This window comes from Lissotriton vulgaris, chromosome 7, assembly GCF_964263255.1.
Source record: "Lissotriton vulgaris chromosome 7, aLisVul1.2, whole genome shotgun sequence".
NCBI classification, from domain to species: Eukaryota; Metazoa; Chordata; class Amphibia; order Caudata; family Salamandridae; genus Lissotriton; species Lissotriton vulgaris.
This window is the reverse complement of record NC_141695.1, coordinates 349,905,443-349,926,185: the sequence shown is the minus strand read 5'-3', so window position 1 is coordinate 349,926,185 and position 20,743 is coordinate 349,905,443.

Here is a 20,743-nt window from a genome sequence, read left to right as displayed (position 1 = left end):
CAATTATTGTGTGGTGTCACTTACTTTGAAACTTTGAAAACTTCCTGCTTTTAACAGTGTATTATCGCCACGAGCACGCAGCCGATTTAAACGCTGTCTCTTCCCTCTTCAGTGGCCGCCATCAGCTCAGGCGTGCGCGCTGACCACGCCCACTTGTAGGCCACGCCCACCTTCCCGCCTATATATACGCTGACAACAAGCGTCGCTCTCAAATCCCTGACCCAGTCCTGAGACGGAAGCCGGGAGCTGGCGGTACGAAAGAAATTGCATAATTGAATCATTTTTAACAATTATTGTGTGGTGTCACTTACTTTGAAACTTTGAAAACTTCCTGCTTTTAACAGTGTATTATCGCCACGAGCACGCAGCCGATTTAAATGCTGTCGCGCTTCTCTTCCCTCTTCAGCGGCCGCCATCAGCTTAGGCGTGCGCGCTGACCACGCCCACTTGTAGGCCACGCCCACCTTCCCGCCTATATATACGCTGACAACAAGCATCGCTCTCAAATCCCTGACCCAGTCCTGAGGCGGAAGCCGGGAGCTTGCGGTACGAAAGAAATTGCATAATTGAATCATTTTTAACAATTATTGTGTGGTGTCACTTACTTTGAAACTTTGAAAACTTCCTGCTTTTAACAGTGTATTATCGCCACGAGCACGCTGACGATTTAAACGCTGTCTCTTCCCTCTTCAGCGGCCGCCATCAGCTCAGGCGTGCGCGCTGACCACGCCCACTTGTAGGCCACGCCCACCTTCCAGCCTATATATACGCTGACAACAAGCGTCGCTCTCAAATCCCTGACCCAGTCCTGAAGCGGAAGCCGGGAGCTGGCGGTACGAAAGAAATTGCACAATTGAATAATTTTTAACAATTATTGTGTGGTGTCACTTACTTTGAAACTTTGAAAACTTCCTGCTTTTAACAGTGTATTATCGCCACGAGCACGCAGCCGATTTAAACGCTGTCGCGCTTCTCTTCCCTCTTCAGCGGCCGCCATCAGCTCAGGCGTGCGCGCTGACCACGCCCACCTTCCCGCCTATATATACGCTGACAACAAGCGTCGCTCTCAAATCCCTGACCCAGTCCTGAGGCGGAAGCCGGGAGCTGGCGGTACGAAAGAAATTGCATAATTGAATCATTTTTAACAATTATTGTGTGGTGTCACTTACTTTGAAACTTTGAAAACTTCCTGCTTTTAACAGTGTATTATCGCCACGAGCAGGCAGCTGATTTAAACGCTGTCGCGCTTCTCTTCCCTCTTCAGCGGCCGCCATCATCTCAGGCGTGCGCGCTGACCACGCCCACTTGTAGGCCACGCCCACCTTTCCGTCTATATATACGCTGACAACAAGCGTCGCTCTCAAATCCCTGACCCAGTACTGAGGCGGAAGCCGGGAGCTGGCGGTACGAAAGAAATTGCATAATTGAATCATTTTTAACAATTATTGTGTGGTGTCACTTACTTTGAAACTTTGAAAACTTCCTGCTTTTAACAGTGTATTATCGCCACGAGCACGCAGACGATTTAAACGCTGTCTCTTCCCTCTTCAGCGGCCGCCATCAGCTCAGGCGTGCGCGCTGACCACGCCCACTTGTAGGCCACGCCCACCTTCCCGCCTATATATACGCTGACAACAAGCGTCGCTCTCAAATCCCTGACCCAGTCCTGAGACGGAAGCCGGGAGCTGGCGGTACGAAAGAAATTGCATAATTGAATCATTTTTAACAATTATTGTGTGGTGTCACTTACTTTGAAACTTTGAAAACTTCCTGCTTTTAACAGTGTATTATCGCCACGAGCACGCAGCCGATTTAAACGCTGTCGCGCTTCTCTTCCCTCTTCAGCGGCCGCCATCATCTCAGGCGTGCGCGCTGACCACGCCCACTTGTAGGCCACGCCCACCTTTCCGCCTATATATACGCTGACAACAAGCGTCGCTCTCAAATCCCTGACCCAGTACTGAGGCGGAAGCCGGGAGCTGGCGGTACGAAAGAAATTGCATAATTGAATAATTTTTAACAATTATTGGGTGGTGTCACTTACTTTGAAACTTTGAAAACTTCCTGCTTTTAACAGTGTATTATCGCCACGGGCACGCAGCCGATTTAAATGCTGTCGCGCTTCTCTTCCCTCTTCAGCGGCCGCCATCAGCTCAGGCGTGCGCGCTGACCACGCCCACTTGTAGGCCACGCCCACCTTCCCGCCTATATATACGCTGATAACAAGCGTCGCTCTCAAATCCCTGACCCAGTCCTGAGGCGGAAGCCGGGAGCTGGCGGTACGAAAGAAATTGCATAATTGAATCATTTTTAACAATTATTGTGTGGTGTCACTTACTTTGAAACTTTGAAAACTTCCTGCTTTTAACAGTGTATTATCGCCACGAGCACGCAGCCGATTTAAACGCTGTCTCTTCCCTCTTCAGTGTCCGCCATCAGCTCAGGCGTGCGCGCTGACCACGCCCACTTGTAGGCCACGCCCACCTTCCCGCCTATATATACGCTGACAACAAGCGTCGCTCTCAAATCCCTGACCCAGTCCTGAGACGGAAGCCGGGAGCTGGCGGTACGAAAGAAATTGCATAATTGAATCATTTTTAACAATTATTGTGTGGTGTCACTTACTTTGAAACTTTGAAAACTTCCTGCTTTTAACAGTGTATTATCGCCACGAGCAGGCAGCCGATTTAAACGCTGTCGTGCTTCTCTTCCCTCTTCAGCGGCCGCCATCAGCTCAGGCGTGCGTGCTGACCACGCCCACTTGTAGGCCACGCCCACCTTCCCGCCTATATATACGCTGACAACAAGCGTCGCTCTCAAATCCCTGACCCAGTCCTGAGGCGGAAGCCGGGAGCTGGCGGTACGAAAGAAATTGCATAATTGAATCATTTTTAACAATTATTGGGTGGTGTCACTTACTTTGAAACTTTGAAAACTTCCTGCTTTTAACAGTGTATTATCGCCACGAGCACGCAGCCGATTTAAACGCTGTCGCGCTTCTCTTCCCTCTTCAGCGGCCGCAATCAGCTCAGGCGTGCGCGCTGACCACGCCCACTTGTAGGCCACGCCCACCTTCCCGCCTATATATACGCTGACAACAAGCGTCGCTCTCAAATCCCTGACCCAGTCCTGAGGCGGAAGCCGGGAGCTGGTGGTACGAAAGAAATTGCATAATTGAATCATTTTTAACAATTATTGGGTGGTGTCACTTACTTTGAAACTTTGAAAACGTCCTGCTTTTAACAGTGTATTATCGCCTCGAGCACGCAGCCGATTTAAAAGCTGTCGCGCTTCTCTTCCCTCTTCAGCGGCCGCCTTCAGCTCAGGCGTGCGTGCTGACCACGCCCACTTGTAGGCCAGGCCCACCTTCCCGCCTATATATACGCTGACAACAAGCGTCGCTCTCAAATCCCTGACCCAGTCCTGAGGCGGAAGCCGGGAGCTGGCGGTACAAAAGAAATTGCATAATTGAATCATTTTTAACAATTATTATGTGGTGTCACTTACTTTGAAACTTTGAAAACTTCCTGCTTTTAACAGTGAATTATCGCCACGAGCACGCAGCCGATTTAAACGCTGTTGCGCTTCTCTTCCCTCTTCAGCGGCCGCCATCATCTCAGGCGTGCGCGCTGACCACGCCCACTTGTAGGCCACGCCCACCTTTCCGCGTATATATACGCTGACAACAAGCGTCGCTCTCAAATCCCTGACTCAGTACTGAGGCGGAAGCCGGGAGCTGGCGGTACGAAAGAAATTGCATAATTGAATCATTTTTAACAATTATTGGGTGGTGTCACTTACTTTGAAACTTTGAAAACTTCCTGCTTTTAACAGTGTATTATCGCCACGAGCACGCAGCCGATTTAAATGCTGTTGCGCTTCTCTTCCCTCTTCAGCGGCCGCCATCAGCTCAGGCGTGCGCGCTGACCACGCCCACTTGTAGGCCACGCCCACCTTCCCGCCTATATATACGCTGACAACAAGCGTCGCTCTCAAATCCCTGACCCAGTCCTGAGGCGGAAGCCGGGAGCTGGCGGTACGAAAGAAATTGCATAATTGAATCATTTTTAACAATTATTGTGTGGTGTCACTTACTTTGAAACTTTGAAAACTTCCAGCTTTTAACAGTGTATTATCGCCACGAGCACGCAGCCGATTTAAACGCTGTCTCTTCCCTCTTCAGTGGCCGCCATCAGCTCAGGCGTGCGCGCTGACCACGCCCACTTGTAGGCCACGCCCACCTTCCCGCCTATATATACGCTGACAACAAGCGTCGCTCTCAAATCCCTGACCCAGTCCTGAGACGGAAGCCGGGAGCTGGCGGTACGAAAGAAATTGCATAATTGAATCATTTTTAACAATTATTGTGTGGTGTCACTTACTTTGAAACTTTGAAAACTTCCTGCTTTTAACAGTGTATTATCGCCACGAGCACGCAGCCGATTTAAATGCTGTCGCGCTTCTCTTTCCTCTTCAGCGGCCGCCATCAGCTTAGGCGTGCGCGCTGACCACGCCCACTTGTAGGCCACGCCCACCTTCCCGCCTATATATACGCTGACAACAAGCATCGCTCTCAAATCCCTGACCCAGTCCTGAGGCGGAAGCCGGGAGCTTGCGGTACGAAAGAAATTGCATAATTGAATCATTTTTAACAATTATTGTGTGGTGTCACTTACTTTGAAACTTTGAAAACTTCCTGCTTTTAACAGTGTATTATCGCCACGAGCACGCAGCCGATTTAAACGCTGTTGCGCTTCTCTTCCCTCTTCAGCGGCCGCCATCAGCTCAGGCGTGCGCGCTGACCACGCCCACTTGTAGGCCACGCCCACCTTTCCGCCTATATATACGCTGACAACAAGCGTCGCTCTCAAATCCCTGACCCAGTCCTGAGGCGGAAGCCGGGAGCTGGCGGTACGAAAGAAATTGCATAATTGAATCATTTTTACCAATTATTGGGTGGTGTCACCTACTTTGAAATTTTGAAAACTTCCTGCTTTTAACAGTGTATTATCGCCACGAGCACGCAGCCGATTTAAATGCTGTTGCGCTTCTCTTCCCTCTTCAGCGGCCGCCATCAGCTCAGGCGTGCGCGCTGACCACGCCCACTTGTAGGCCACGCCCACCTTCCCGCCTATATATACGCTGACAACAAGCGTCGCTCTCAAATCCCTGACCCAGTCCTGAGGTGGAAGCCGGGAGCTGGCGGTACGAAAGAAATTGCATAATTGAATCATTTTTAACAATTATTGTGTGGTGTCACTTACTTTGAAACTTTGAAAACTTCCTGCTTTTAACAGTGTATTATCGCCACGAGCACGCAGCCGATTTAAACGCTGTCTCTTCCCTCGTAAGCGGCCGCCATCAGCTCAGGCGTGCGCTCTGACCACGCCCACTTGTAGGCCACGCCCACCTTCCCGCCTATATATACGCTGACAACCAGCGTCGCTCTCAAATCCCTGACCCAGTCCTGAGACGGAAGCCGGGAGCTGGCGGTACGAAAGAAATTGCATAATTGAATCATTTTTAACAATTATTGTGTGGTGTCACTTACTTTGAAACTTTGAAAACTTCCTGCTTTTAACAGTGTATTATCGCCACGAGCACGCAGCCGATTTAAACGCTGTTGTGCTTCTCTTCCCTCTTCAGCGGCCGCCATCAGCTCAGGCGTGCGCGCTGACCACGCCCACTTGTAGGCCACGCCCACCTTCCCGCCTCTATATACACGCTGACAACAAGCGTCGCTCTCAAATCCCTGACCCAGTCCTGAGGCGGAAGCCGGGAGCTGGCGGTACGAAAGAAATTGCATAATTGAATCATTTTTAACAATTATTGGGTGGTGTCACTTACTTTGAAAGTTTGAAAACTTCCTGCTTTTGACAGTGTATTATCGCCACGAGCACGCAGCCGATTTAAACCCTGTCGCGCTTCTCTTCCCTCTTCAGCGGCCGCCATCAGCTCAGGCGTGCGCGCTGACCACGCCCACTTGTAGGCCACGCCCACCTTCCCGCCTATATATACGCTGACAACAAGCGTCGCTCTCAAATTCCTTACCCAGTCCTGAGGCGGAAGCCGGGAGCTGGCGGTACAAAAGAAATTGCATAATTGAATCATTTATAACAATTATTGTGTGGTGTCACTTACTTTGAAACTTTGAAAACTTCCTGCTTTTAACAGTGTATTATCGCCACGAGCACGCAGCCGATTTAAACGCTGTCGCGCTTCTCTTCCCTCTTCAGCGGCCGCCATCAGCTCAGGCGTGCGCGCTGACCACGCCCACTTGTAGGCCACGCCCACCTTCCCGCCTATATATACGCTGACAACAAGCGTCGCTCTCAAATCCCTGACCCAGTCCTGAGGCGGAAGCCAGGAGCTGGCGGTACGAAAGAAATTGCACAATTGAATAATTTTTAACAATTATTGTGTGGTGTCACTTACTTTGAAACTTTGAAAACTTCCTGCTTTTAACAGTGTATTATCGCCACGAGCACGCAGCCGATTTAAACGCTTTCGCGCTTCTCTTCCCTCTCCAGCGGCCGCCATCAGCTCAGGCGTGCGCGCTGACCACGCCCACCTTCCCGCCTATATATACGCTGACAACAAGCGTCGCTCTCAAATCCCTGACCCAGTCCTGAGGCGGAAGCCGGGAGCTGGCGGTACGAAAGAAATTGCATAATTGAATCATTTTTAACAATTATTGTGTGGTGTCACTTACTTTGAAACTTTGAAAACTTCCTGCTTTTAACAGTGTATTATCGCCACGAGCACGCAGCTGATTTAAACGCTGTCGCGCTTCTCTTCCCTCTTCAGCGGCCGCCATCATCTCAGGCGTGCGCGCTGACCACGCCCACTTGTAGGCCACGCCCACCTTTCCGTCTATATATACGCTGACAACAAGCGTCGCTCTCAAATCCCTGACCCAGTACTGAGGCGGAAGCCGGGAGCTGGCGGTACGAAAGAAATTGCATAATTGAATCATTTTTAACAATTATTGTGTGGTGTCACTTACTTTGAAACTTTGAAAACTTCCTGCTTTTAACAGTGTATTATCGCCACGAGCACGCAGACGATTTAAACGCTGTCTCTTCCCTCTTCAGCGGCCGCCATCAGCTCAGGCGTGCGCGCTGACCACGCCCACTTGTAGGCCACGCCCACCTTCCCGCCTATATATACGCTGACAACAAGCGTCGCTCTCAAATCCCTGACCCAGTCCTGAGACGGAAGCCGGGAGCTGGCGGTACGAAAGAAATTGCATAATTGAATCATTTTTAACAATTATTGTGTGGTGTCACTTACTTTGAAACTTTGAAAACTTCCTGCTTTTAACAGTGTATTATCGACACGAGCACGCAGCCGATTTAAACGCTGTCGCGCTTCTCTTCCCTCTTCAGCGGCCGCCATCATCTCAGGCGTGCGCGCTGACCACGCCCACTTGTAGGCCACGCCCACCTTTCCGCCTATATATACGCTGACAACAAGCGTCGCTCTCAAATCCCTGACCCAGTACTGAGGCGGAAGCCGGGAGCTGGTGGTACGAAAGAAATTGCATAATTGAATCATTTTTAACAATTATTGGGTGGTGTCACTTACTTTGAAACTTTGAAAACTTCCTGCTTTTAACAGTGTATTATCGCCACGGGCACGCAGCCGATTTAAATGCTGTTGCGCTTCTCTTCCCTCTTCAGCGGCCGCCATCAGCTCAGGCGTGCGCGCTGACCACGCCCACTTGTAGGCCACGCCCACCTTCCCGCCTATATATACGCTGACAACAAGCGTCGCTCTCAAATCCCTGACCCAGTCCTGAGGCGGAAGCCGGGAGCTGGCGGTACGAAAGAAATTGCATAATTGAATCATTTTTAACAATTATTGTGTGGTGTCACTTACTTTGAAACTTTGAAAACTTCCTGCTTTTAACAGTGTATTATCGCCACGAGCACGCAGCCGATTTAAACGCTGTCTCTTCCCTCTTCAGTGGCCGCCATCAGCTCAGGCGTGCGCGCTGACCACGCCCACTTGTAGGCCACGCCCACCTTCCCGCCTATATATACGCTGACAACAAGCGTCGCTCTCAAATCCCTGACCCAGTCCTGAGACGGAAGCCGGGAGCTGGCGGTACGAAAGAAATTGCATAATTGAATCATTTTTAACAATTATTGTGTGGTGTCACTTACTTTGAAACTTTGAAAACTTCCTGCTTTTAACAGTGTATTATCGCCACGAGCACGCAGCCGATTTAAACGCTGTCGTGCTTCTCTTCCCTCTTCAGCGGCCGCCATCAGCTCAGGCGTGCGTGCTGACCACGCCCACTTGTAGGCCACGCCCACCTTCCCGCCTATATATACGCTGACAACAAGCGTCGCTCTCAAATCCCTGACCCAGTCCTGAGGCGGAAGCCGGGAGCTGGCGGTACGAAAGAAATTGCATAATTGAATCATTTTTAACAATTATTGGGTGGTGTCACTTACTTTGAAACTTTGAAAACGTCCTGCTTTTAACAGTGTATTATCGCCACGAGCACGCAGCCGATTTAAACGCTGTCGCGCTTCTCTTCCCTCTTCAGCGGCCGCCATCAGCTCAGGTGTGCGCGCTGACCACGCCCACTTGTAGGCCACGCCCACCTTCCCGCCTATATATACGCTGACAACAAGCGTCCCTCTCAAATCCCTGACCCAGTCCTGAGGCGGAAGCCGGGAGCTGGCGGTACGAAAGAAATTGCATAATTGAATCATTTTTAACAATTGTTGTGTGGTGTCACTTACTTTGAAACTTTGAAAACTTCCTGCTTTTAACAGTGTATTATCGCCACGAGCACGCAGCCGATTTAAACGCTGTCGCACTTCTCTTCCCTCTTCAGCAGCCGTCATCAGCTCAGGCGTGCGGCTGACCACGCCCACTTGTAGTCCACGCCCACCTTCCCGCCTATATATACGCTGACAACAAGCGTCGCTCTCAAATCCCTGACCCAGTCCTGAGGCGGAAGCCGGGAGCTGGTGGTACGAAAGAAATTGCATAATTGAATCATTTTTAACAATTATTGGGTGGTGTCACTTACTTTGAAACTTTGAAAACGTCCTGCTTTTAACAGTGTATTATCGCCACGAGCACGCAGCCGATTTAAAAGCTGTCGCGCTTCTCTTCCCTCTTCAGCGGCCGCCTTCAGCTCAGGCGTGCGCGCTGACCACGCCCACTTGTAGGCCACGCCCACCTTCCCGCCTATATATACGCTGACAACAAGCGTCGCTCTCAAATCCCTGACCCAGTCCTGAGGCGGAAGCCGGGAGCTGGCGGTAAGAAAGAAATTGCATAATTGAATCATTTTTACCAATTATTGTGTGGTGTCACCTACTTTGAAATTTTGAAAACTTCCTGCTTTTAACAGTGTATTATCGCCACGAGCACGCAGCCGATTTAAATGCTGTCGCGCTTCTCTTCCCTCTTCAGCGGCCGCCATCAGCTCAGGCGTGCGCGCTGACCACGCCCACTTGTAGGCCACGCCCACCTTCCCGCCTATATATACGCTGACAACAAGCGTCGCTCTCAAATCCCTGACCCAGTCCTGAGGTGGAAGCCGGGAGCTGGCGGTACGAAAGAAATTGCATAATTGAATCATTTTTAACAATTATTGTGTGGTGTCACTTACTTTGAAACTTTGAAAACTTCCTGCTTTTAACAGTGTATTATCGCCACGAGCACGCAGCCGATTTAAACGCTGTCTCTTCCCTCTTAAGCGGCCGCCATCAGCTCAGGCGTGCGCTCTGACCACGCCCACTTGTAGGCCACGCCCACCTTCCCGCCTATATATACGCTGACAACAAGCGTCGCTCTCAAATCCCTGACCCAGTCCTGAGACGGAAGCCGGGAGCTGGCGGTACGAAAGAAATTGCATAATTGAATCATTTTTAACAATTATTGTGTGGTGTCACTTACTTTGAAACTTTGAAAACTTCCTGCTTTTAACAGTGTATTATCGCCACGAGCACGCAGCCGATTTAAACGCTGTTTTGCTTCTCTTCCCTCTTCAGCGGCCGCCATCAGCTCAGGCGTGCGCGCTGACCACGCCCACTTGTAGGCCACGCCCACCTTCCCGCCTCTATATACACGCTGACAACAAGCGTCGCTCTCAAATCCCTGACCCAGTCCTGAGGCGGAAGCCGGGAGCTGGCGGTACGAAAGAAATTGCATAATTGAATCATTTTTAACAATTATTGGGTGGTGTCACTTACTTTGAAAGTTTGAAAACTTCCTGCTTTTAACAGTGTATTATCGCCACGAGCACGCAGCCGATTTAAACCCTGTCGCGCTTCTCTTCCCTCTTCAGCGGCCGCCATCAGCTCAGGCGTGCGCGCTGACCACGCCCACTTGTAGGCCACGCCCACCTTCCCGCCTATATATACGCTGACAACAAGCGTCGCTCTCAAATCCCTGACCCAGTCCTGAGGCGGAAGCCGGGAGCTGGTGGTACGAAAGAAATTGCATAATTGAATCATTTTTAACAATTATTGGGTGGTGTCACTTACTTTGAAACTTTGAAAACGTCCTGCTTTTAACAGTGTATTATCGCCACGAGCACGCAGCCGATTTAAAAGCTGTCGCGCTTCTCTTCCCTCTTCAGCGGCCGCCTTCAGCTCAGGCGTGCGCGCTGACCACGCCCACTTGTAGGCCACGCCCACCTTCCCGCCTATATATACGCTGACAACAAGCGTCGCTCTCAAATCCCTGACCCAGTCCTGAGGCGGAAGCCGGGAGCTGGCGGTAAGAAAGAAATTGCATAATTGAATCATTTTTACCAATTATTGTGTGGTGTCACCTACTTTGAAATTTTGAAAACTTCCTGCTTTTAACAGTGTATTATCGCCACGAGCACGCAGCCGATTTAAATGCTGTCGCGCTTCTCTTCCCTCTTCAGCGGCCGCCATCAGCTCAGGCGTGCGCGCTGACCACGCCCACTTGTAGGCCACGCCCACCTTCCCGCCTATATATACGCTGACAACAAGCGTCGCTCTCAAATCCCTGACCCAGTCCTGAGGTGGAAGCCGGGAGCTGGCGGTACGAAAGAAATTGCATAATTGAATCATTTTTAACAATTATTGTGTGGTGTCACTTACTTTGAAACTTTGAAAACTTCCTGCTTTTAACAGTGTATTATCGCCACGAGCACGCAGCCGATTTAAACGCTGTCTCTTCCCTCTTAAGCGGCCGCCATCAGCTCAGGCGTGCGCTCTGACCACGCCCACTTGTAGGCCACGCCCACCTTCCCGCCTATATATACGCTGACAACAAGCGTCGCTCTCAAATCCCTGACCCAGTCCTGAGACGGAAGCCGGGAGCTGGCGGTACGAAAGAAATTGCATAATTGAATCATTTTTAACAATTATTGTGTGGTGTCACTTACTTTGAAACTTTGAAAACTTCCTGCTTTTAACAGTGTATTATCGCCACGAGCACGCAGCCGATTTAAACGCTGTTTTGCTTCTCTTCCCTCTTCAGCGGCCGCCATCAGCTCAGGCGTGCGCGCTGACCACGCCCACTTGTAGGCCACGCCCACCTTCCCGCCTCTATATACACGCTGACAACAAGCGTCGCTCTCAAATCCCTGACCCAGTCCTGAGGCGGAAGCCGGGAGCTGGCGGTACGAAAGAAATTGCATAATTGAATCATTTTTAACAATTATTGGGTGGTGTCACTTACTTTGAAAGTTTGAAAACTTCCTGCTTTTAACAGTGTATTATCGCCACGAGCACGCAGCCGATTTAAACCCTGTCGCGCTTCTCTTCCCTCTTCAGCGGCCGCCATCAGCTCAGGCGTGCGCGCTGACCACGCCCACTTGTAGGCCACGCCCACCTTCCCGCCTATATATACGCTGACAACAAGCGTCGCTCTCAAATCCCTGACCCAGTCCTGAGGCGGAAGCCGGGAGCTGGCGGTACAAAAGAAATTGCATAATTGAATCATTTTTAACAATTATTGTGTGGTGTCACTTACTTTGAAACTTTGAAAACTTCCTGCTTTTAACAGTGTATTATCGCCACGAGCACGCAGCCGATTTAAACGCTGTCGCGCTTCTCTTCCCTCTTCAGCGGCCGCCATCAGCTCAGGCGTGCGCGCTGACCACGCCCACTTGTAGGCCACGCCCACCTTCCAGCCTATATATACGCTGACAACAAGCGTCGCTCTCAAATCCCTGACCCAGTCCTGAAGCGGAAGCCGGGAGCTGGCGGTACGAAAGAAATTGCACAATTGAATAATTTTTAACAATTATTGTGTGGTGTCACTTACTTTGAAACTTTGAAAACTTCCTGCTTTTAACAGTGTATTATCGCCACGAGCACGCAGCCGATTTAAACGCTGTCGCGCTTCTCTTCCCTCTTCAGCGGCCGCCATCAGCTCAGGCGTGCGCGCTGACCACGCCCACCTTCCCGCCTATATATACGCTGACAACAAGCGTCGCTCTCAAATCCCTGACCCAGTCCTGAGGCGGAAGCCGGGAGCTGGCGGTACGAAAGAAATTGCATAATTGAATCATTTTTAACAATTATTGTGTGGTGTCACTTACTTTGAAACTTTGAAAACTTCCTGCTTTTAACAGTGTATTATCGCCACGAGCAGGCAGCTGATTTAAACGCTGTCGCGCTTCTCTTCCCTCTTCAGCGGCCGCCATCATCTCAGGCGTGCGCGCTGACCACGCCCACTTGTAGGCCACGCCCACCTTTCCGTCTATATATACGCTGACAACAAGCGTCGCTCTCAAATCCCTGACCCAGTACTGAGGCGGAAGCCGGGAGCTGGCGGTACGAAAGAAATTGCATAATTGAATCATTTTTAACAATTATTGTGTGGTGTCACTTACTTTGAAACTTTGAAAACTTCCTGCTTTTAACAGTGTATTATCGCCACGAGCACGCAGACGATTTAAACGCTGTCTCTTCCCTCTTCAGCGGCCGCCATCAGCTCAGGCGTGCGCGCTGACCACGCCCACTTGTAGGCCACGCCCACCTTCCCGCCTATATATACGCTGACAACAAGCGTCGCTCTCAAATCCCTGACCCAGTCCTGAGACGGAAGCCGGGAGCTGGCGGTACGAAAGAAATTGCATAATTGAATCATTTTTAACAATTATTGTGTGGTGTCACTTACTTTGAAACTTTGAAAACTTCCTGCTTTTAACAGTGTATTATCGCCACGAGCACGCAGCCGATTTAAACGCTGTCGCGCTTCTCTTCCCTCTTCAGCGGCCGCCATCATCTCAGGCGTGCGCGCTGACCACGCCCACTTGTAGGCCACGCCCACCTTTCCGCCTATATATACGCTGACAACAAGCGTCGCTCTCAAATCCCTGACCCAGTACTGAGGCGGAAGCCGGGAGCTGGCGGTACGAAAGAAATTGCATAATTGAATAATTTTTAACAATTATTGGGTGGTGTCACTTACTTTGAAACTTTGAAAACTTCCTGCTTTTAACAGTGTATTATCGCCACGGGCACGCAGCCGATTTAAATGCTGTCGCGCTTCTCTTCCCTCTTCAGCGGCCGCCATCAGCTCAGGCGTGCGCGCTGACCACGCCCACTTGTAGGCCACGCCCACCTTCCCGCCTATATATACGCTGATAACAAGCGTCGCTCTCAAATCCCTGACCCAGTCCTGAGGCGGAAGCCGGGAGCTGGCGGTACGAAAGAAATTGCATAATTGAATCATTTTTAACAATTATTGTGTGGTGTCACTTACTTTGAAACTTTGAAAACTTCCTGCTTTTAACAGTGTATTATCGCCACGAGCACGCAGCCGATTTAAACGCTGTCTCTTCCCTCTTCAGTGTCCGCCATCAGCTCAGGCGTGCGCGCTGACCACGCCCACTTGTAGGCCACGCCCACCTTCCCGCCTATATATACGCTGACAACAAGCGTCGCTCTCAAATCCCTGACCCAGTCCTGAGACGGAAGCCGGGAGCTGGCGGTACGAAAGAAATTGCATAATTGAATCATTTTTAACAATTATTGTGTGGTGTCACTTACTTTGAAACTTTGAAAACTTCCTGCTTTTAACAGTGTATTATCGCCACGAGCACGCAGCCGATTTAAACGCTGTCGTGCTTCTCTTCCCTCTTCAGCGGCCGCCATCAGCTCAGGCGTGCGTGCTGACCACGCCCACTTGTAGGCCACGCCCACCTTCCCGCCTATATATACGCTGACAACAAGCGTCGCTCTCAAATCCCTGACCCAGTCCTGAGGCGGAAGCCGGGAGCTGGCGGTACGAAAGAAATTGCATAATTGAATCATTTTTAACAATTATTGGGTGGTGTCACTTACTTTGAAACTTTGAAAACTTCCTGCTTTTAACAGTGTATTATCGCCACGAGCACGCAGCCGATTTAAACGCTGTCGCGCTTCTCTTCCCTCTTCAGCGGCCGCCATCAGCTCAGGCGTGCGCGCTGACCACGCCCACTTGTAGGCCACGCCCACCTTCCCGCCTATATATACGCTGACAACAAGCGTCGCTCTCAAATCCCTGACCCAGTCCTGAGGCAGAAGCCGGGAGCTGGCGGTACGAAAGAAATTGCATAATTGAATCATTTTTAACCATTATTGTGTGGTGTCACTTACTTTGAAACTTTGAAAACTTCCTGCTTTTAACAGTGTATTATCGTCACGAGCACGCAGCCGATTTAAACGCTGTCGCGCTTCTCTTCCCTCTTCAGCAGCCGCCATCAGCTCAGGTGTGCGTGCTGACCACGCCCACTTGTAGGCCACGCCCACCTTCCCGCCTATATATACGCTGACAACAAGCGTCGCTCTAAAATCCCTGACCCAGTCCTGAGGCGGAAGCCGGGAGCTGGCGGTACGAAAGAAATTGCATAATTGAATCATTTTTAACAATTATTGTGTGGTGTCACTTACTTTGAAACTTTGAAAACTTCCTGCTTTTAACAGTGTATTATCGCCACGAGCACGCAGCCGATTTAAATGCTGTTGCGCTTCTCTTCCCTCTTCAGCGGCCGCCATCAGCTCAGGCGTGCGCGCTGACCACGCCCACTTGTAGGCCACGCCCACCTTCCCGCCTATATATACGCTGACAACAAGCGTCGCTCTCAAATCCCTGACCCAGTCCTGAGGCGGAAGCCGGGAGCTGGCGGTACGAAAGAAATTGCATAATTGAATCATTTTTAACAATTATTGTGTGGTGTCACTTACTTTGAAACTTTGAAAACTTCCTGCTTTTAACAGTGTATTATCGCCACGAGCACGCAGCCGATTTAAACGCTGTCTCTTCCCTCTTCAGTGGCCGCCATCAGCTCAGGCGTGCGCGCTGACCACGCCCACTTGTAGGCCACGCCCACCTTCCCGCCTATATATACGCTGACAACAAGCGTCGCTCTCAAATCCCTGACCCAGTCCTGAGACGGAAGCCGGGAGCTGGCGGTACGAAAGAAATTGCATAATTGAATCATTTTTAACAATTATTGTGTGGTGTCACTTACTTTGAAACTTTGAAAACTTCCTGCTTTTAACAGTGTATTATCGCCACGAGCACGCAGCCGATTTAAATGCTGTCGCGCTTCTCTTCCCTCTTCAGCGGCCGCCATCAGCTTAGGCGTGCGCGTTGACCACGCCCACTTGTAGGCCACGCCCACCTTCCCGCCTATATATACGCTGACAACAAGCATCGCTCTCAAATCCCTGACCCAGTCCTGAGGCGGAAGCCGGGAGCTTGCGGTACGAAAGAAATTGCATAATTGAATCATTTTTAACAATTATTGTGTGGTGTCACTTACTTTGAAACTTTGAAAACTTCCTGCTTTTAACAGTGTATTATCGCCACGAGCACGCAGCCGATTTAAACGCTGTTGCGCTTCTCTTCCCTCTTCAGCGGCCGCCATCAGCTCAGGCGTGCGCGCTGACCACGCCCACTTGTAGGCCACGCCCACCTTTCCGCCTATATATACGCTGACAACAAGCGTCGCTCTCAAATCCCTGACCCAGTCCTGAGGCGGAAGCCGGGAGCTGGCGGTACGAAAGAAATTGCATAATTGAATCATTTTTACCAATTATTGGGTGGTGTCACCTACTTTGAAATTTTGAAAACTTCCTGCTTTTAACAGTGTATTATCGCCACGAGCACGCAGCCGATTTAAATGCTGTTGCGCTTCTCTTCCCTCTTCAGCGGCCGCCATCAGCTCAGGCGTGCGCGCTGACCACGCCCACTTGTAGGCCACGCCCACCTTCCCGCCTATATATACGCTGACAACAAGCGTCGCTCTCAAATCCCTGACCCAGTCCTGAGGTGGAAGCCGGGAGCTGGCGGTACGAAAGAAATTGCATAATTGAATCATTTTCAACAATTATTGTGTGGTGTCACTTACTTTGAAACTTTGAAAACTTCCTGCTTTTAACAGTGTATTATCGCCACGAGCACGCAGCCGATTTAAACGCTGTCTCTTCCCTCTTAAGCGGCCGCCATCAGCTCAGGCGTGCGCTCTGACCACGCCCACTTGTAGGCCACGCCCACCTTCCCGCCTATATATACGCTGACAACCAGCGTCGCTCTCAAATCCCTGACCCAGTCCTGAGACGGAAGCCGGGAGCTGGCGGTACGAAAGAAATTGCATAATTGAATCATTTTTAACAATTATTGTGTGGTGTCACTTACTTTGAAACTTTGAAAACTTCCTGCTTTTAACAGTGTATTATCGCCACGAGCACGCAGCCGATTTAAACGCTGTTGTGCTTCTCTTCCCTCTTCAGCGGCCGCCATCAGCTCAGGCGTGCGCGCTGACCACGCCCACTTGTAGGCCACGCCCACCTTCCCGCCTCTATATACACGCTGACAACAAGCGTCGCTCTCAAATCCCTGACCCAGTCCTGAGGCGGAAGCCGGGAGCTGGCGGTACGAAAGAAATTGCATAATTGAATCATTTTTAACAATTATTGGGTGGTGTCACTTACTTTGAAAGTTTGAAAACTTCCTGCTTTTAACAGTGTATTATCGCCACGAGCACGCAGCCGATTTAAACCCTGTCGCGCTTCTCTTCCCTCTTCAGCGGCCGCCATCAGCTCAGGCGTGCGCGCTGACCACGCCCACTTGTAGGCCACGCCCACCTTCCCGCCTATATATACGCTGACAACAAGCGTCGCTCTCAAATCCCTTACCCAGTCCTGAGGCGGAAGCCGGGAGCTGGCGGTACAAAAGAAATTGCATAATTGAATCATTTATAACAATTATTGTGTGGTGTCACTTACTTTGAAACTTTGAAAACTTCCTGCTTTTAACAGTGTATTATCGCCACGAGCACGCAGCCGATTTAAACGCTGTCGCGCTTCTCTTCCCTCTTCAGCGGCCGCCATCAGCTCAGGCGTGCGCGCTGACCACGCCCACTTGTAGGCCACGCCCACCTTCCCGCCTATATATACGCTGACAACAAGCGTCGCTCTCAAATCCCTGACCCAGTCCTGAGGCGGAAGCCGGGAGCTGGCGGTACGAAAGAAATTGCACAATTGAATAATTTTTAACAATTATTGTGTGGTGTCACTTACTTTGAAACTTTGAAAACTTCCTGCTTTTAACAGTGTATTATCGCCACGAGCACGCAGCCGATTTAAACGCTTTCGCGCTTCTCTTCCCTCTCCAGCGGCCGCCATCAGCTCAGGCGTGCGCGCTGACCACGCCCACCTTCCCGCCTATATATACGCTGACAACAAGCGTCGCTCTCAAATCCCTGACCCAGTCCTGAGGCGGAAGCCGGGAGCTGGCGGTACGAAAGAAATTGCATAATTGAATCATTTTTAACAATTATTGTGTGGTGTCACTTACTTTGAAACTTTGAAAACTTCCTGCTTTTAACAGTGTATTATCGCCACGAGCACGCAGCTGATTTAAACGCTGTCGCGCTTCTCTTCCCTCTTCAGCGGCCGCCATCATCTCAGGCGTGCGCGCTGACCACGCCCACTTGTAGGCCACGCCCACCTTTCCGTCTATATATACGCTGACAACAAGCGTCGCTCTCAAATCCCTGACCCAGTACTGAGGCGGAAGCCGGGAGCTGGCGGTACGAAAGAAATTGCATAATTGAATCATTTTTAACAATTATTGTGTGGTGTCACTTACTTTGAAACTTTGAAAACTTCCTGCTTTTAACAGTGTATTATCGCCACGAGCACGCAGACGATTTAAACGCTGTCTCTTCCCTCTTCAGCGGCCGCCATCAGCTCAGGCGTGCGCGCTGACCACGCCCACTTGTAGGCCACGCCCACCTTCCCGCCTATATATACGCTGACAACAAGCGTCGCTCTCAAATCCCTGACCCAGTCCTGAGACGGAAGCCGGGAGCTGGCGGTACGAAAGAAATTGCATAATTGAATCATTTTTAACAATTATTGTGTGGTGTCACTTACTTTGAAACTTTGAAAACTTCCTGCTTTTAACAGTGTATTATCGACACGAGCACGCAGCCGATTTAAACGCTGTCGCGCTTCTCTTCCCTCTTCAGCGGCCGCCATCATCTCAGGCGTGCGCGCTGACCACGCCCACTTGTAGGCCACGCCCACCTTTCCGCCTATATATACGCTGACAACAAGCGTCGCTCTCAAATCCCTGACCCAGTACTGAGGCGGAAGCCGGGAGCTGGTGGTACGAAAGAAATTGCATAATTGAATCATTTTTAACAATTATTGGGTGGTGTCACTTACTTTGAAACTTTGAAAACTTCCTGCTTTTAACAGTGTATTATCGCCACGGGCACGCAGCCGATTTAAATGCTGTCGCGCTTCTCTTCCCTCTTCAGCGGCCGCCATCAGCTCAGGCGTGCGCGCTGACCACGCCCACTTGTAGGCCACGCCCACCTTCCCGCCTATATATACGCTGACAACAAGCGTCGCTCTCAAATCCCTGACCCAGTCCTGAGGCGGAAGCCGGGAGCTGGCGGTACGAAAGAAATTGCATAATTGAATCATTTTTAACAATTATTGTGTGGTGTCACTTACTTTGAAACTTTGAAAACTTCCTGCTTTTAACAGTGTATTATCGCCACGAGCACGCAGCCGATTTAAACGCTGTCTCTTCCCTCTTCAGTGGCCGCCATCAGCTCAGGCGTGCGTGCTGACCACGCCCACTTGTAGGCCACGCCCACCTTCCCGCCTATATATACGCTGACAACAAGCGTCGCTCTCAAATCCCTGACCCAGTCCTGAGACGGAAGCCGGGAGCTGGCGGTACGAAAGAAATTGCATAATTGAATCATTTTTAACAATTATTGTGTGGTGTCACTTACTTTGAAACTTTGAAAACTTCCTGCTTTTAACAGTGTATTATCGCCACGAGCACGCAGCCGATTTAAACGCTGTCGTGCTTCTCTTCCCTCTTCAGCGGCCGCCATCAGCTCAGGCGTGCGTGCTGACCACGCCCACTTGTAGGCCACGCCCACCTTCCCGCCTATATATACGCTGACAACAAGCGTCGCTCTCAAATCCCTGACCCAGTCCTGAGGCGGAAGCCGGGAGCTGGCGGTACGAAAGAAATTGCATAATTGAATCATTTTTAACAATTATTGGGTGGTGTCACTTACTTTGAAACTTTGAAAACGTCCTGCTTTTAACAGTGTATTATCGCCACGAGCACGCAGCCGATTTAAACGCTGTCGCGCTTCTCTTCCCTCTTCAGCGGCCGCCATCAGCTCAGGTGTGCGCGCTGACCACGCCCACTTGTAGGCCACGCCCACCTTCCCGCCTATATATACGCTGACAACAAGCGTCCCTCTCAAATCCCTGACCCAGTCCTGAGGCGGAAGCCGGGAGCTGGCGGTACGAAAGAAATTGCATAATTGAATCATTTTTAACAATTGTTGTGTGGTGTCACTTACTTTGAAACTTTGAAAACTTCCTGCTTTTAACAGTGTATTATCGCCACGAGCACGCAGCCGATTTAAACGCTGTCGCACTTCTCTTCCCTCTTCAGCGGCCGTCATCAGCTCAGGCGTGCGGCTGACCACGCCCACTTGTAGTCCACGCCCACCTTCCCGCCTATATATACGCTGACAACAAGCGTCGCTCTCAAATCCCTGACCCAGTCCTGAGACGGAAGCCGGGAGCTGGCGGTACGAAAGAAATTGCATAATTGAATCATTTTTAACAAATATTGTGTGGTGTCACTTACTTTGAAACTTTGAAAACTTCCTGCTTTTAACAGTGTATTATCGCCACAAGCACGCAGCCGATTTAAACGCTGTCGCGCTTCTCTTCCCTCTTCAGCGGCCGCCATCAGCTCAGGCGTGCGCGCTGACCACGCCCACTTGTAGGCCACGCCCACCTTCCCGCCTATATTTACGCTGACAACAAGCGTCGCTCTCAAATCCCTGACCCAGTCCTGAGGCGGAAGCCGGGAGCTGGTGGTACGAAAGAAATTGCATAATTGAATCATTTTTAACAATTATTGGGTGGTGTCACTTACTTTGAAACTTTGAAAACGTCCTGCTTTTAACAGTGTATTATCGCCACGAGCACGCAGCCGATTTAAAAGCTGTCGCGCTTCTCTTCCCTCTTCAGCGGCCGCCTTCAGCTCAGGCGTGCGCGCTGACCACGCCCACTTGTAGGCCACGCCCACCTTCCCGCCTATATATACGCTGACAACAAGCGTCGCTCTCAAATCCCTGACCCAGTCCTGAGGCGGAAGCCGGGAGCTGGCGGTACGAAAGAAATTGCATAATTGAATAATTTTTACCAATTATTGTGTGGTGTCACCTACTTTGAAATTTTGAAAACTT